This window comes from Numida meleagris, chromosome 3, assembly GCF_002078875.1.
Source record: "Numida meleagris isolate 19003 breed g44 Domestic line chromosome 3, NumMel1.0, whole genome shotgun sequence".
Taxonomy (NCBI): domain Eukaryota; kingdom Metazoa; phylum Chordata; class Aves; order Galliformes; family Numididae; genus Numida; species Numida meleagris.
The window spans coordinates 68,293,060-68,311,209 of NC_034411.1; the positions used below are offsets into that span (position 1 = coordinate 68,293,060).

The window sequence follows — 18,150 nt, forward strand, 5'->3', positions numbered from 1 at the left end:
TGCATGCTTTCCACTGAAAAGTCAAAACAACACCGTTTTGGAGCGGCGTGTCTCTCCTGCAGTCGCAGGGAAGAAGGAAAAGGGTTTAGAGGCAAGATACTGGCCCATAGCTGTGTATGCCAACCTCGTGCCTGCAAACCCGTCACATCAGAGAACGGCACGTCACAACAACAGATCAATCTGACGCTCAACCAAACACAAAACTAAAAAAAAAATTAACAGGAAAGTAAGTAATGTACATTGCTACAAATAAGTAAGAAAGAAAAAAAAAGGAGGAAAGAAAGGAGTTAATTCACCAAGGAGAACGCAGCCCACTTCTTTGTTTAGCTGTACCTTCAAGTGTCCCCACAGAGCGGGCTCCCCACCTCCAGCTCACACATCTTGGGATGTTAGTCCAAGGGAAAGCCTGCCATCCGCCCGGCGCCACGCACACCGGCGCTGCACACCCGTGCACGCACAGCACGCACCCGCGCCCTCGCTCCCCGACACGCACTGCCTGGAACCACTCCGAGGATTTGAGAATTTCCTCCCTCCCCTCACATCCACTCCACCCCATTCCGTAATTAGGCTTAACAAGAGCAATTAAGAAAACAAACTCCTCACCGCCTGGTGGCCTGATAATTCTGATTGTCATAATGTATTAAGATGTGTAAGCCAGTTTAAAATAAAGGTAAATTACAACATTGCACAAGAGCTGTTTCGCACCTATTTTTACAGCTTTTATCATAGGGATAATGAACATTTGGCCACGCCTTGAATTTAAAAAGCAAAAACCCAAACTCTGAGCAGCAGAGCTCTAAATTGGACCAAGGAGACTATTGTGGGTTTTTGCTAGTTTATTAGAGGGTTGCCCCCTCCTCCTGCACAGCAGTATCTCAGCTCCATACAAACACGTTTTTCTTTTTGGAATTACCTAATAATCCTAAAAATCTAAGATATAAAATGAAGTTTAAAGGCATCTCCTGGCTTTACACGTGTCCACAAATCAATGGGTTGTAATTGCTGCAATTTTTCCCTGCCTGTTGTCTAATGGCATGAGATGGGAGGGAAAAGCTTTTGGATGTTCTTTAGATGTTTTTTTTTTCTGCCCACATTCAGTTCACTTTCCTCCAGCAACCAAAACAAATAAATATGGTGTCAGAATCAGCAAGAAATCAACAATAAAGGACCGGCTGAAAGGGCAGTCAGTGGAGAAGTTTTGATATCCTTTGATTTTGGTGAGCTACTGGTCCGATCCACACAGAAGATTTACACAAAGCCTGCATTCAATTGGAAAACGTGCCTCTTCGCACCGAGACCCACTTCTAGGTCATATCTAGATCTTGTTCTGTTTATACACTCCACGAGTGTGTAATTAAAACTGTCAACAGAAAATTAGCGAACAGAGCAAAATCATAAGCTCACAGAAAATTCATGAGTAGAAGACCAGAACACAAAACCATTTGGTACGTGACACAGTCTCTGATCTGTATGAACTGAAAAACTATTCTGCTCCCTCAGATATGCACAACCCAATTCAGAATGCCACCTGTCAACTAAATGCAAACAATTAAAAGGAAAGAAAAAAAAAGCGCAGTGTTGCCAGTACATTGCTGGAATCCTGCAGCTTCTGATAAGCTGGATGTGTTTTCCTAAGTCAATGATTTCATCTCTGCTGGGTGTCAACATTTGCACAAGAATAATTTTGGGGGTCAGAAAGACATCAGCAACTGAGATTTCAAAAGGTTTCATAAGAGCCCAGATTGCTCAAACACAGGGAAAGGAGGGTTTCAGCTGCCAGTTCGCTCTTCTGCTTCTTCATTCCTCCTTCCCTGAAGCTGAGTCAAGGTTCTATAAAAACCCAAGGCAAGCCTTCCGCCTCGCAAGATGACAGCTTCACTAAGACGCCATGCCTTGCACACCAAGACAAATGCTCCAAACTACAGAAAATGGAGGCTTTTCTGGTGCAAGCCCTTTCCAATGTTAGGAGATACCGGGCGGAGAGTTACAAACAGAAGCTTTGTTCTGCCCTCCTGGCATAGGAAGCACTATCTTTTTTTTTTCCTTTTTTTTTTTTTTTTTTTTTGATTCAGTGTTTAAATAGAAGAGTGCTGACTTCAAAAAGTCACTTTCCAGACTTTTTCTCTCCTCGTTCTCCTTGGAAGGCCCAGTGCCTTCCTTTTACTACAGATCATTCAAATGGAAGGCAAACTAACCAATACAGCTTTGTATTTTTCCAGCTTGCTCTTCACAACAGCACTCTCCGAATGCCTCACAAATATCAAATAATGACTAATCTGATTCTCACAGTCTCTCCTCCATATACTGATGAAGATATTATTGCTATTGCCACATGGTGGAATAGGTATGGAGACACAATGGCACTGACATCAAAAGCACACATTAATTTGGAGGATGTAGCAGCTGATTTACTCAGCACTGTGCATTACTTTCTCAGTTCAAAGTGTTTCTCCTACTGCCATTTGTGATAGCTCTTGATTTGCAGGGCTTCGAATGAAGCACCCAGAAAATGTCAAAACTGATGACCATATGCAAAACACTGTGGAACTGAATTGGGATAAATCTTATCAGAATTGTGGGCAGAAATAGAATTGAGCTCCTCAGAGTAGAGGTCGTCTACCCTGGGGAAGAGCAACATTTCTTCCTGCAGCTGCCACTTAACCTCTTTATGCCCCAACAAAGGAAATAGGGGCAAGAGGTGTCTTATAGACAACGTTTTATTACACCACCCCAATTCACCTCCCCTAGCAAGCTTGTCTGATGCTTGAATGAGGCAAGTAACTGGTAAAAAAGTAATTCAATGAGTAATTAGAACTGTATCATAATACATAAGAGGATCAAAGTGAGGTTAGGCAAGCAACCTAAACCCTGGAGAACTGGAGCTTGGAGTTTAGGTCATTTTCTTCCACGATTTTTTCTTCAGTTTCCTGATTTTTAAAAGTGCAAATAGCAAAACCGGAGAACCTGTGACCTGGCATCACACCAACACCTACACAGATCATCAGTGCAGCTGGGATACTCGTCTGCCATGGACAGACCTCTGCCAAGGCAGCTAGCAGACCCATCTGTGCAATGATATGTTTTTTTTGGAAAGATCGGCACTAGCACTGGGACACGACACTTTACTGGTGGGTTTCTCCAGGTGACTTGCTGGAAGCAGAGGAACAACTCGTTTCAGGAATCTTGGTCACATTCCAGGCTTGGTGTGGAGTTTGTTCCTCCCTTTCTCATCCCATCTTCCAGACCTCGGCACAGACTTTTGATCAGACTCCTCGCCCAGCAAGTCCTCATCTTCTCTTCCCTTCCACTCCTGTAGTTTTTCCCTTTCCAGTCACTCCCATATCCCTCTCCCAGGCTCGTGTTGGGTCCTCTCACCAGGTTTCATCTGCTGGTTTCTCAGCAGAGCTCCATTTTCCCCCTGCTCTGTGAGAACGGGGTCGGCTCCCCATGCCCACCAGCCCTCCTCCTGCCCAGCAGGACCGGTCTGCAGCAGCTGAGCAACAGCAAGATGTAAGCAGGTCTCCAGGCCCCTCCTGGTGCTCCTCAGCAGACATGCAGTGCTGAGCACCATTTACACTTGAAGCAGGCATGGTGTCCAGCCAACTGGAAGTCCTGTGACTATGTTAGTATGGCACTGAGCCCGAGCTAATAAGCCCTGGTGAGAAGCCGGATATATTAGCTTGGGCTTAGCACCATGCTAATGCAGTCAGGCAGCTTTTGGATCAGAGCTGGCTTACATCCCACCCGCTTTTAACACCGAGCTTGCTCGTCTTCGTCCACAATAACCCATAAAGATAAATCCCTCAGTCCTTTACCAACCTTACTCTCAGTTTCCCTCCTTCCTGACACTGCGGATCTCTAGGCACAGTCTCTCTTCCTTCATAATCCCCTCCAGATTCAACACCTGGCCACAGGCTTTTCAAACTGCTCCTTTTTGTGATTCTCTGGCCTCAGGACAGGTTGCAGTAAGTAAGCATGAAACATCCATTGTCAGTTCAGGCACTCAGTCCCAGACCCAATCGCATTCATGTTCTGAAAAAAGCCATGATGCCCTCCACCAGCCCTGCGGGGCTGCCTGATGGTCATCTAGGCTGGCTTTGACCTCGAAAGCAGTTCTCCTGGGTGTGGGAGCTGAGGTTGGAGATGGGGATGGACAAGATCCTGGAAATGGCAGAAAGGGTTCCAGGGAAAAATACATAGCAAGTGCCGTGTAAGAAATAAGTGAACCACATGTTCAGAATTTGGTAGATTTATGAACACCTAGAAGTAGTAGAGTCTCCTACTGCAAATGATCAGTCTGTCTTAACAATGGGTGATGCTACCAGCCCTACTTACACTAGAGATTAATTTTCTGAGCTTAATTTTAGGGATAGGTTATTGAAAATTCTCCTTTGTATGTGAAAGAAAACATGAACATAACACAGAAATCGCATATAAAGCATGTGCAAAGATTTAAATCCTATCTCCTTGGCTGCTATTGCTCTTTCAGTGTCCCAGACCAAATGCACCAGAACTGTATCAGTTATAAAAAATGAGAAGGTTTCATCAGGAGAGACAGGATGCTTCAGCTCCAACAAGTTTACAAAGTGCCTCTTTTCATGTGCTAAATCCTAAAGAGTGATAGGCCAACAAAAATGCTGATGCTACTATTTTTCATTACTGTTAAGATTAGAAAAATATGTAAGGAACTATCTAACTGCAGTAGTCTGCTATAATAAAACCATCACCAAATAATAATGAGAAAAAAGTCCGAATTACTGAAATTAGTTAATGAAAGATTAATTTGCACCAGCCTGCCCTGGCATACTCCTCATTTATGATTTCCAGCACTATGCACACACAAACCAGGCAACAGGGAGAAAGAGAAGCTTGCAATCAGACCTAATGCCTCCCCTTCCTCTCAGCCCCCAGTACAGGACAGCCACTTCCTTTCTACAAACGCTCTGCTCAGATCTGTACACAAGACAGGCCACATCTTCCGGGGAGGCTCAAAGTCTTTGCAGACACACAGTTGCCTTCAAAGACTCACTGGAAGTCTGTGTGGGAAGACTCTGAAATATTAAAACCATCCTATACTCTATTCTTCTAAGCCAACAACAAACCCCTCTAAACTCATCTATCGCTTCTCTGTTGCATTTTTTCTGTGTTGCAGAATAAACTTTCTAACTACTAAAAAAGATGCACAAATACACAAAGCTGCACCATACGTGGAAAGGAAATGACAGAGAGAAAGTGATATGTGCTTTCCAAAAAGACACTGAAGTCCCAGAACATTACAATTATATATAAGCTTTTCCTCCATTAGCAAAAGCAGGCAACGAGAAGGCAACTGTGAAAATACCATGCTTCAAAATGTAGCTTCGCTGTTCTCCCCGTCGGAACCCACTTACCTTTTGGTTACACCTCAACACATCTATCCTGATTCTCTTCCTCAAAGGTAACCACTTGCCCTCTACAGGATTCATATGTTTTTTGGGTGTGATCTTCAGTCTTAAGAAATCCACAGCTGAAGGCTTCCCACAGCACCGATAACCACAGTAGGACAGAGAGCACAGTGCTGTGCTGCCCAGCCCGTTTGCTGACTACAGACAAGAGATTTTCATGTTTTCTCAGTTTCCCCGTTTCTAACCTGAGAGCTGCCCTTTTGGTGGGGTGACTTTCAGAAGACACATCCTCTGTACCCTCGCCTTACTGCCAGATGTCCTCTGCAGCCAGTTCATGGCTTTGGTTTTGTACTTGACACTCACTTAAGAATTTTAGTAAAAATTCACAGACTGCTATTTCTGAAAAAAAGCATGTACTGTTCTTAAAGAAGGTGGAGAGGCCAAAATATACGACTGCTACTAAATCCTCTGAATTTCTTTTATTTAATGTCTCCTTCTGACAATCAAAGCCAGGAGAACTGGATCCCTCTGAAGTATGGTCAGGCTGACTAGGTGTGGGGCAGTACAATCTAGATGCAGTTTCCCCCAAATACCTGGCACATTTGCAGCATGCTGGGACACCAGAAAAGTGTACATCAGCACAACTCCTTGCAGAGAGAGAAGTGAGCTAGCAGCCCTTCAGAGACTCACAGTCAGTTCCTGAGGACGGATGGTGTAAACACATAGATAACAAGGAGGCAGTGTAAATTGGTTTAAAGGTACCAGAAATTCACAGTATGTAGTGGTTACTGATACAGACAAGACAAATGGAAATATATTTTTTTCAAATTCATTTGCATAAAAACAGGTTTGACTTTTGGATATACAGAAGGTGTGATTTTGTCAATCACCATGCTAGAAAGATCTACACAAAATCCATTTGAATGCTTATAAACACTTAAAAGTGTCTAAGAGACACAATACGTTTAAAAAAAAAGCCTACAATAATGGCTAGCCGATGCTTCCAATTATATTCTTTCTTCAATTAGTCTTGAAGAAACTAACACCTCTATTAATCATTTCAATTAACTACATGCCCCACACGACATCCGCACCAGCAGCCCATATGTTGTGTTCCAATCACCCAAATATTAAAGCCTTTTTAATTGATTGATCTAAAGAACATTCAACAGGCTCAAGGTGGCAGCTAGCCAGGAAATCCCAAAAGAAGATGACAAAAAGGTGGGGGTGCTAAACCAGCTTCCCAGTTTGTTTTTCCTCTTCCTCCCGGGTTCGCTAAGTTAATCCAATCACAGTCCATAAAGCCCCTTTTTAATAAAATAAATAAATAGATAAGAGAACACACATGTTGGCTTTCCCCTGGAGAAGCCCCCTCCAGCAAAGCCCGAGAGCCATCCTGTTAAGAAAGTGCCGCATGCAAGGGTGCATTTTTTATCCGGCAGAAATATTTAGCTTGGCCACCCGCCAGGGAATGCTGAAAGAATAGCCTGAATTAGGGGATTTACCTTCCACGTGTTTGGCACGCGTCATTAGAGGCTCTGAAGAGCTTGTCTCTTTCGCTCTCTCACTCTCTGTTTTTTCTCCCCCCCCAAAGCTTTGATGCAGAGAATAAAGTATGAGCTGCAAGAGCAGGCGACGCGTTGCATTGCTAAGTGTTGGCACGGTGGCTTTTGCGCTGTCAAAGAAAACTGATGCCCAGTTTCAGAAGGTAGATTTTTTTTCTTTCCCTAGTCAGGTATGGAGTGATATGAAAAAGTTTTTGAAGTTGCCTGTCGGCAGATTTAAAACTTGGAGAAAGTGGCTTAAAAGTAAATTCCTCAAGTGAAACTCCAACCACAGAGTATTTTGGGAACTCACTTGAAAAGTTAGTTTTGTAACAATAACCCATGAATTGCACTGTCATTTGACTTTTATATGCTGTCATGTGGACTTACGTTATTTTAAAAAACACTTCTTTACATAAGTGCTTCAGTCCTGCAAATACCTCTTAAGATCTCTAATCAGAACACATTAGTCAAGACGGCTGGTCCATACCTCGAGTAACCCACGTAACTTCCCGCAGCTTCTCATTTGTGAAAGGAAAGATGATATTATAAGGCAGCCTCTGGCCCCCATAATCTACTGTGAGGGACATGGTGGGGAGAGGGGGAGATTTCCAGCTGAATAATAGCATGGAGGTCCTCGAACCAACCATAAATTGAAATGTTTCTGTCTGCCATGCAGAGCAGCCACATTTACAGGGCAGTCTGGCAGAACTCCGCTCCCACTTTCCCAGTGGCACTCCCAGAGTTTCACCCAACTAGTGACAACTGGGGATTGCCCAGCTGGAGTGGAGCTGGCCCCGCTGCCTGCTGATAGCATTATTTAAATACAGGCCCTATTCACACCTGAGTTTTATCACTATTGATTCAAATAAATCAGTTTAGAAGCCATTTGCTTACTCAAAGTTAGGTTCAGGCTCTGAATGGACATCCCACTGCAAGCACAAAGCAGTGCACTTCAGCAACTGGCCAATATCTGTACATTGCATATAGCCAAACCTGGGTTTTATCGTTATTTATCGTCAGGATGCTGACTCTATCTTCACTCTGTCCTTGCTAGTGAATACATCTGGCTTCAACTCTGTTTCAGCTAGATTCATGTTGCCAGATGACAACATGTGATTCTTCATCTCTCTCTCAGTGAAACTGGTACACTGTGCCTTGCATATCAACAAATCCTGAGGGCTACAGAAAAGCAAATTAGAGGGATGGATGACAGCCTCAATTGAAAAAACAAGAAAATAACTCCCATGTCAGAAGTGTGCTGAGACCCATCTCCTCACTGAACATAAAACTTCTCAGCTGTAGAAACCTCCCTATACTTTATCACTTTTAAATAAGTTATTCATCATACATACACAGGCTGAAAACCACACAAATGATCAGCTCTCAGTTTTACTCAGTGGAAAGTGAGAATTGGAGTTTTCCACCCAAAACCATAAAGGCTGACAAGTTCTGACATGTTTTTCTGACCTCTGTCCCAAACCCCAAGTTTCTGATTCAATTTAAAGAAAGCCAGGCAGCCACTTCCCCGCTCTTTTCATAAAAGAAGTCAACATCTGTGCTAATAATACAGCTACCTGTTCTTTCATCAAAGACTTCAGTAACTGCAGAGGCTTTCTTTTCATCACAAGGAAAAACTGCAAAAATAAAGCCGCCCAACAGTGCTGCTAACAGTGCAGGTTTGGCTATATGCAATGTATAGATACAGGCCGGTTGCTGAAGCATTGCTTTATGCTTGCAGTAAGGCATCTTTGCTGCTAACTGAATCTCTGAGAGACTGGCTCTTCAAGCATTCGACTACTGCAATAGCAGTGGGAAATAAAAAACAGACAATTCAGCACTGGTTGTTTCCACTTTATCAGAAAACAGAAGAGGTGTTGGCCAGTCCTGGCCAGTCCCCTGCTGGATACCCCCTCCACTTGAAGACTGCCATTTTAATAGGAAATAATGGGGAATGAGGTGCCATGGGGCAGCGAGGGACTGGCTGGCATCCCCTAGTCACGAGTGCCAACAGGAATATCCTGGCGTGCAGACTTGGGGCTGGGAAGAACCTGCCTGCCCTGTGTCTGAAGCGACTGCAGTGACACCAAGCCTGTTAAAGTGCTGTGATGAGCATTCAGAAACTTGGACCAAGTAACAGGGAGCCTTGGCCTCACAATATGAGCTCAGTGGAAAATCAGTGGATATATCCGTCATCACTGCAACAGACTTGCTATGTTTAAAGAGGCTGCTAGGCTTATCATATTTACAGATTAAAAATATGACCTTTAAAAGTGAAATAAAAGGAACTCCACCCCCCTCCCCTCAATCTCCTTCCTCCGTGATTGTAATTAAAACCACAAACCAAAACATTTATCCAGCCTTCTTTCTTTAACAGTTCGGGACCCCAATCTCAAACACTGTACAGATAAGCCCAACCTTTATGTGTTAGTGATGCACAATGCAGTAAATTCTCCTTCCCAAACCTGCCGTCTTCATTAAAATCTTATTTGCTTGATAATCTCCTTTGATCGCTAAAGTTATAAGAAGCCCCCTCCTCTTCTTTTGATACTATCAGTGTAGCTTTTGACCAGAGAGCGTGATGAATTAAATGTATGACAGATATGACAGGTGAGGAGTGCTTGGAGAGGGCTTAAACAGCAGGGATAAGACAAAGCCCCCATTTAAGAACAAAACCCCTACCCGATGGCTAGCCCCGTTAATGACCAACCACTCCATTTGTCCTGTTGGATGAGGAGCAAGCTGATACTACAGACAAAGCTTTGTTAGCCACAGGCCTGTTCTTCAATCAGGCCACACAACCAACTAATTGAAATGCCCGTTTTTCTCCCCTCAGGATTTGATATACAAGCTAAGGGTTTTGTAGGTATACTCTTTTTTTTTTTTTTTTTTAACCCTCCCTGTAATGTATTAATTCAGCCACCGCAAGTTTACAGCTGGACTAAGTGGAATTACAGCATATAAACCTGAAAATCTATCTGCAGGGATCCAGCTAAGCCCTGGAGAGAGACAAGTCCAGCAATACAAATCCAAGGAATTTTGGAAGTCAATCCATTAGGATTACTAGGCCTTTGATTTTGGAAGTCATAGGCTCAAAATATGGAAGCAATGAACTCTCAATCTTCCTGTATTTTAGCCTATTTTCAGAGGACTTACTGACCCAGTTTTTCTTCTACTAAAACATACCAGTAAACACAGATAGAATTATATCCTTTTTCCACCACATTTGCAATAGAGGAAGCCAGAAAAATATCTGCTTTCTCTATGTCATTGTTATCGTCCTCCTTAAAATGTCTTATGTATTTTCTATGTACTTGGAGATGTCAATAGGCAAACTGCACATCTTTCTTGTCAGCTAAAGACCACTCTGCTCCTCTTTAAAGTTCAGGTTAATTTTTGGTATGCTGTGCTCTACCTAAATGAGGAGTTTCAAGTTCTGGTTACTTAAACTACAAGCTGCGTCCTAGAGGTGAAGAAATCTCTGTGCCCCCTGTAGACAGGGATTATATTCTCATTGGGCAGTCTCTTATTTAAGCCTTCCAATCTGTGGTTAGCAGAAGGCCAGCAGTTTCCTGAGGTAGGAGCCGAAGTGATAGTCATCGTTAAACTCAACTGTTAAAATAAAAGAGATTATAGGGACATAGCAATGAATCTGACTTCATCTTTGTTTTGGGTATAATAGAAAACACCAGCTGAAGCAAGAAGAGTCTTTGCTTTCAGAACAAATTCAATTTTTAACTCCGTTCCTTCCTGTCGTGCCATGCTGCAGCCAAGTCACAGGTGCAAGTATCAGGAAACCTGTTCTCTGCTCTCAGCCCTACCCCGGGCCTCTTACGTGGCTTCTGGCATGTTGCGTACCCTCTCTGTGCCTCAGTTTCCTTATATAAAAATGCAAATATTCCTACCTATTTCAGAAAAAGTGTGGTCTAGCGGGTTAAACCACAGAATCAAGACATCCTAATTCTCTATCTGAACATGTCATCAATTTCAGCTGCGGCTTTGAGGTGACTACTGTCACCTACGCAAGGGATCAGCTGCCTCTGGATAATCACAAGTACCCGAAGCATCCTGGTGGGACGCTCCTCTTTGAGGGATCGGAGCTTCTGGCGGGGATGAGAGCTTGGCCTCCCCAGCAGTGAGGCTGCAGGCCCAAGGCGCAGGGAAATGCAGGGCTGAGCAATGGCGATATGGGCTTTGGAGACCTGCTCTCCTAGCAGGCTCTGATCTGTTCAGATGCCTGTCCCCAAGCCATCCAGTGGTGCTGGCCTGGCCCTGGCTTGGTGCTTATGGTTCTAATTCAGCATGCGGAGGCGTGAGGTTCAAGTCCCAGATCTGCAACCAGCAGAACAAAGACTGAAAGGACGAATATCCCTTCCCAAGGGAGCAATCTGACTTTTGGCTATTTTGCAGCAGAGTGGTTGGTCTCTCACGCTCTTTCCTCCCCCACTTCTCCTTGAAAAACTCCCCAAAGTTTTGAGGCCGTTCCACTCAAGATACGTAGCATTTTGAAAATTTTCACAAGGCAGAGAAAGCGTTTCCTGCCTGACTCCATTTCATGGCTCTTTGGTCTCCTGGACCAAATAACCAAAGGTTAATTAAATAACGCTTAGATATTTATGATGTGTAAAGTCCCAGACTAGTATTCATGCTAAGAAGCGTAAAAGGGTCACTCAGAGAAAATAATCTTGCAGAATTTGAGAGGAAAATATTGTTGACCTACACAGAAATACATGTTTCTTCACTATTATTGTAAAAAAAAGCTAGGCATGGTTGTTACCAGTACAAAGATCAATTTTTACGAAAAGACTGTAGGATGCTGATCAAGAAATTGGACAAAAAAGCATTAATCTGGGGCATTTTGGTTTTAAATGTTCAGATCTGAACGGAAGCTGCGCTTTCAGACAGCTTTCCAATATCCCTATTAGATATAATGTTATAGTCCTATTACACATGTTGCCTACTAGACGTGCTCTGACTTTTATAGATGTCAACTCCATTTCTTAATTCAAGCCATTTGTCTCCTGTGATCTCTGCGCCTCTGGGTTAGAGTTCCAGCCAAAGAGGTGAGCCAGCTCCTATCTGCAATGCGGCCATAAAATCCTCCAGCGCTACATCCCCGAGAGCCGCTGCTGCCCCGTGAACAGGCCTGGACTTCGTCTGTCTGCAGCTCAGCACCCAGAAAGGACATTTTACAGAAGGGCTCAGTGGACATCCAGGAAAACTGCTTTCAGGACCCTATCTGAAGGACAATACTTAACTTTCACCACCTGGGCCTGGCCCCTGAAAGGAAACAGTCGCACTCAATTATTGTCTTCTTCTAGACAATTACTATTTAATCAAACCTCCAGCTGATATTAACTGGTAGAAAAAAAGGCTATTTTTAGTCAGGACAGTGATTCCCCCTCACTCCTTTCATCTATGAGTAATGTATTTCCTTTTGCTCTCAGTACCACAAACCAGTCCACACCAGATGCTCAGTATTAGGTAAAATTAAAAATGTGGGCATCATACCCTTTGAAAGATGCTTTGAACTCAAATTAATATGCTTAAACCCACTATTTAAATTAAAGATATCCTGTCTCTCTGTTGTGTAGTTTTCCCTTTTATCAGAAGGGGAATTTTAGTCCATTTAAAGGTTTTTTTTGGTTCAGCTCCACAGACCACGTTTTGACTTAACAACACATTGTAATTTCCTTTTAGCCGCAAGAATAAAGGAAATGTATAGAAGCAACACCATAATCTTGTCAAGCACTCTCTTTCGTTTCCCCGAACAAGCCTGTTCAAGAAAACGTGAAGCCTAAGATTTTTAAGATGTTATCTGGAAGAGGTTTAGATCACGGAATACTTTTATTGAAAACAGACACATGTATTTTTACGTATCTACTGATGTACCCATATACATAAAATACGTGCCTACTAAATTCTTTTATGGACAAGACCAGAGCAGCCTGCAACCTGCAGAGGTTTTGCAGAGTTCACTCCCTCTGCCTCAGCACATTACCTTTTCCAAGCTTTTGTTCACAATCTGTGCAGATATTCAAAAAAAAACACAAATTCTCGTACGCAGGGAAGCGCAGCCCGAGCACGCCGCAAGAGGGGCTGTCTGCATTCATGCTTAGCAGCAAACAGGGCTCTGTAAAGGCTCTTGGAAGCAAAGACATGGCAGTTATGTAAAATACAGTGATTTCCCATATGCGTGAATGAATAGATAAGACACAGGCTCCTGCACTATTTGCACTGCTTATTTTCATCTTAATTTTTTCCAAATCTCGGTGATTTAAATGCAACTGCTGCACTCCTGGTTTGCAGCATGAGGGCTACAGAACTACATGCAGTTTGCTGAATGTACTCAGACTTAAGCATTTGATACACAAACACCATCCACCTTCACATTCGGCCCAACCGGCTCCTAATGTCACCCTTAATTATAATTGGCAGCACTACAATACACACGAAGGTGTAAAAGCTGCTTCTTCCCTTTGGCCCAAGCCATGGGACAGTGAGAGCCATGGGAAAAGGAGGCAGCCTCGTTTTAGGGGTGATCTGACACAGACGGAGGATGCTCTGAGGCACCAAGAGCACATGGATACTGTTGCTCTGCACAGCCCCAGCTCTCGTTTAGGCCCTGGTAGCATCACCCAAGCCCCTGTACAGCTCTGGGGACCAGAGAGGGCCTGGACACAGCACAGCGAGCCAGGAGAAATACCAACCTGCAGGAACCAACACTCAGAGTCTGCTTTATTTAGGAAGGGGAGACGTATTAGGTCACAACACTAATTATGTGTAGAAAATGTATTTTAGAACAAAGGAAATGGGCAAACGAACCATCTGCAAATCCTCCCGGAGCTGTGTAGACGGTGATAGTAAGGCAGTTTATCCCCAAGAGCTTTCTCCTCACTGGAGGTGTTGAGTTAACTCGCCATGACCTCCGACTGACCCACACACAGCATGTGTAAGTGCTGTGCGGCGGTCACAGCCAGGAAGCTCTGCTCCTAAACACTGCCCTTTCCAAACACCACTCCAAAAAGCAGCAGCAGAGGTGACCCAGGAGTCAGCCGCCCATCGTCGCCCAGCATGGGCGACGTCTCCCTTCACCCTTTTGGGGTTCCATCCATCTTCATTTGCTTTTGCTTGCTGCCATTTCCTCTGGCTTTTCAATCGTGGAACACTGGTAGCTATTATTCATTCTCTGGTTTCTGACCAGTCACACAGCAAAGAGCTGCAGCTTTCTATCAATACCACATTAATGCCTATTTTTCTCTTATTTCAATCACTGTTTTTTTTTCTCCTCGGCTACCAAAAGCCAGAGTGCAGCAGCTCTTGTGCAGAGGCAGGTTTTACTGCATTGTTGCAGCTTAGATTTATAAGAGAAACATCTTAATGCAAATATTTAGCAACACTCTGTAGCTAATTTACTAATGGTAACTCTGAATAAGAATGAAAATATAACTGAGGTATGAAGAAAGTAACTGCCCAGACCATTGAAGTTAGACAAATATGAACAAACATCTCCAGTGTGCATGCTTCTTTTCCATAAAAAGGACAAAGAGGTGAAGCACCAGAACTCATCCCTTCCACCACTAACCATGAAATAAGCACCACATGCACTCCTATTTTTGGCTACAACAAATTCTTTAACTTAGGGTAATTCCAAAAATTATAGCCACCAACTTGGGAAACTGCGTAACTTGTACTTGGTTGACATTGATTTGAGTAATCTTGTCGCCTCATGTAGTTCGTATGACTGATAATGTATTCTGTCTCCAAAGCAGAGAGGGGGAAGCAAGCCCTTCTTGTCCTAGCCACCTGACAGATTGAAGAGCAAGCAGGAGCCTCAGCAGTAGACCTGGGCACAGGATCATGCTCTCCATTGTATGAAGGGACCTCAGAAGTGCCACATGCAACCCCTTGTCCTCATATGTGGGAAGGCAGGCTGCCCAACCCCACTACAGGCCAGCAATACACCAACATGCGCCTCTAGGGACCACACAGATGTGCAGCTGGTGAAAAGCATCTACCAGGTCAATAAGAAAGACAGAAAGAGTCAGAGATTTTGCATAAGAGGAAGAGATTAAATGACTTCCCCAAGGTTTCACTGAAAGCTGAGAACAGAGACAAGGAGCTGAACACACACATCCTGAATCACAGCCTTGTGTCTCAATCACAAGACCCTCCTTCCTCTTGTGTGTTTTGCACCATCTAGGGTAATCAAGAAAAGGACTGCCATGCCCAACTAAATCAGTAATTGAATACTAAACCTATAAATCACGTAGAACATCCAGATGTCTTAACAGAAAGGCAATGAGTTCCAAAGAAGTGACAAGCCTTGCTATTGCTCTGGAAGGAGGCAATCATTTCCTATGCTGGCCATTCACACTGAATCAAGATCAATTTCAATGGCAGTAAGTTAGATAACACAGAACCTTTCTTAGAAAAAACACAGAAGAGTGTGTCTTCACTGCGCAGCACACTCTGCTGCAGAGCCAGCTCCAAGCGTGCTGACCGTGGAAAAGCCATGTTACAAGGTGCATGGGTACATCAAGGCAGCGACAGGCACATCAACAGCCAAGTTAACAAGCCTTAGCACCTAGGAAGGCACATGCAGCTAAGTCCAGGGACACATTCATACTGCTTCTAAGGCTACCTCAGCTCCTGTTCATACTCCTGAAGGCCACTGAACCTTGTTCCATTATGCAACACAAGCATGATCTTCCTTGCTTTCTGGCTTCGCCAAGGTTGGGAAAGTATATGGTTGTGCTCTATAAATAAGTCATGGAGTAAACAGCAAGGAAAGAAGAGAGCTATTGCAGCTAAAGGTTTTCACACAAGAATAAAACTGACCTGAGCAAGTTCTGGCAATAAGTTCTTCAGTCTAAGAAGTGTTCTTCCATAACCACAGCAGAGCAAAAAAATCCCAGCATTGATAAGATAGACCTTTTTAATTAGTAAAATGATTTTTTGAAGAAGTTGTCTTTCCCAGCAAATGCCTAAGCTGAGTGACAAGGAAGACTGCCTCAACACATATCTTTTCTAGACAATGTTTTTGAGATACTTCTAGGAAATATCACTATGGTCTAGATGCTCAGATACTTCCAGAAGGATGAACTAGTGAAGTCTCAGGCATACACTTCTCAAAGTAGACCATAAATAATAAAACAAAACAGAGCTTTCCACCTTTGGAGAAAATTTTACCTGACTGTGCAGTATAGATGCACGTGTATACGCACAAACGTATTATTTTCAATATCACGACCATCTTCAAGCAATTTTTCACTCTCATAATGCATTTATTTTATGTAAAACAGCTGCATGTCTTAGTCTTTTAGTCTCACACTGTGAATGTCCCTTTTAATTAAAACAGGAAATAAAAATGTCTTTGTCTAGTTCCAAGCCTGAAGACCACTAGCGTAAGGAACCACCAGCAGAATCAGCTGGAACCCTTTCAGCATCCCATAGTGTCTGCTGGTTGGGTTTGTGATCTGCGGACCAGCACACATCAGAGCAGCTTCACTGAGCTGTGTCCATTTTCACCACCTGTGAAGAAGATGAAGATGTAGCGATGCATCTAGCCCCAGTTCCTCAAACAAGTCCTGAAGCTCTGCAGCAAGTTGCTACATTAATGCTATTTAATAACTACACTGCTGGTGAGCATACCACCTTTGGATTAAGGTCACTCCTATGTGCTGTGCCTAGTGAGACAAAGAACAACTAAATATAAGCAGAAGCAAACATTAAAAGTGGAGATTAAAAAATGCACCAGAAGTCACTAGAATGGAACTGGGGAAAAAATTCCACTGAATTCAAAATAGTTCACACCTACCTTTCTAATTATATTTTCTACAGATGTCTTCCCTTTTCTTCCCAAATGATGGAGGATGCAAGCATTTCCTTTACTGATGATGGAACTGATAGCAAGTATTATGCCAGTATTCACTGAACTTCCGCCCATCCATTTGTGCTGAGTTTATGTTGTCAGACTCAAATGCCATTAATAAAAGCGGGCTGTTCAGTGCCGACAAACGAAAGCCTTGCAAGTTTACAGACACAATTGCTCCAGGCTCCCCCTATGGTCGATGAGATATGGTGTCGTTTGAATGGACTCAAAAGAGATATTTTCACACCTGTCAGGCCCAGATTAATATCCCCGCTAATTGCACTTTATGAACAGCCAATTAGTTCTAGTTACAGAAGCTTTCATGGGCAAAGGGGAGAAGGAGCCTGTTCTCACCATCAGGGCTCACTCTTCCCAGGACAGATTTGTGTCCAGTGCTGTGTGTGTCTCAGAGGTGTGACAGCAGTCCTGCTGTACACCCTATCCTAAACCTACTTTGATGATGATGGAGACAATAGAGGTGACCGTGACTGCAAAGGAGAACAAGTGAGCATTATACTGAGTTTACACAGGCTAATACTCACTTTCAAGCTAGAAGTGGTTGTCCTAACCATCCTTTTTTTTTTTTTTTTAAAGAAAAAAATCTCCTTTTTGCTCTAAACAGATAGTACTTAATTTACAATATTACACTTGGAAGGCAAAAAGAAATAATAATAATTCAAATCATGTTGTTGAAATCACGAAGTGGGATTAAGCAAAGCTCTGGCCCTGCAGCAGGCGGCCCAAGCACCAGCAATACCGATGGAGTGCTTAAAAACAAAAGTCAGGGACCAAGGGTTAGTCCAGCAATTCGAACGTGACAGGAAGGCTAGTTAATAAACACCAGCTAGCCCCTTCAATTACAGCAATAAATTGTTCAATTGGTTAAATGTCCACAGGTTCTGCCCCAAACACCACTGTGAACTGTTTAATTAGCAAACTCTTGCATCACTGGACAAACAGATAGGGGTGAGCTCGGGGGGACGCTCAGCCCCTTGAGGAACGAGCAGTGCTGATGCCCCGGGCCTGTCTTCTGCAGGGCTCGTCCACACCACACAACCCATCGCTCTTTCATGCACCGCTGGGCATTAGTCATTCATTATGGCCTATTCTTCAAAGCAGAATTAAAACTGTACAGACTAAATATGACTTAATCACAGTTTTTTTCCACATCAGCTTTCTGTATTTTGATAAGACGTACTACAAATTGCAGCTTCTCACCTGCCGCAAGATTAGATAGCCGTGCAAACAATGAGGGTTATACGACATGAGAGATAACGAGTACCTGGAAACTGCATGCTGTACAGAACAGACCTGCAGACTGAAGTCAGCAGGCCTATTTCTTGAAAAC

General features: G+C 43.4%; 1 protein-coding gene across 3 annotated transcripts in view; it reads right to left on the reverse strand.

Annotated features, from left to right (window-relative positions):
* The window catches only part of PRDM1 (PR/SET domain 1), a 98,300-nt gene that overhangs the window by 32,470 nt on the left and 47,680 nt on the right, over window positions 1-18,150 (reverse strand). The window contains exon 1 of one of the 3 annotated variants that reach the window (XM_021389575.1): window positions 334-492. The exons of the other annotated variants lie outside the window; for them this stretch is intronic. The gene's annotated coding sequence lies outside the window, so the exon portion shown is untranslated. Of the gene's footprint in view, window positions 1-333; window positions 493-18,150 lie in introns of those variants that run through there. 3 annotated transcript variants of the gene reach the window in all.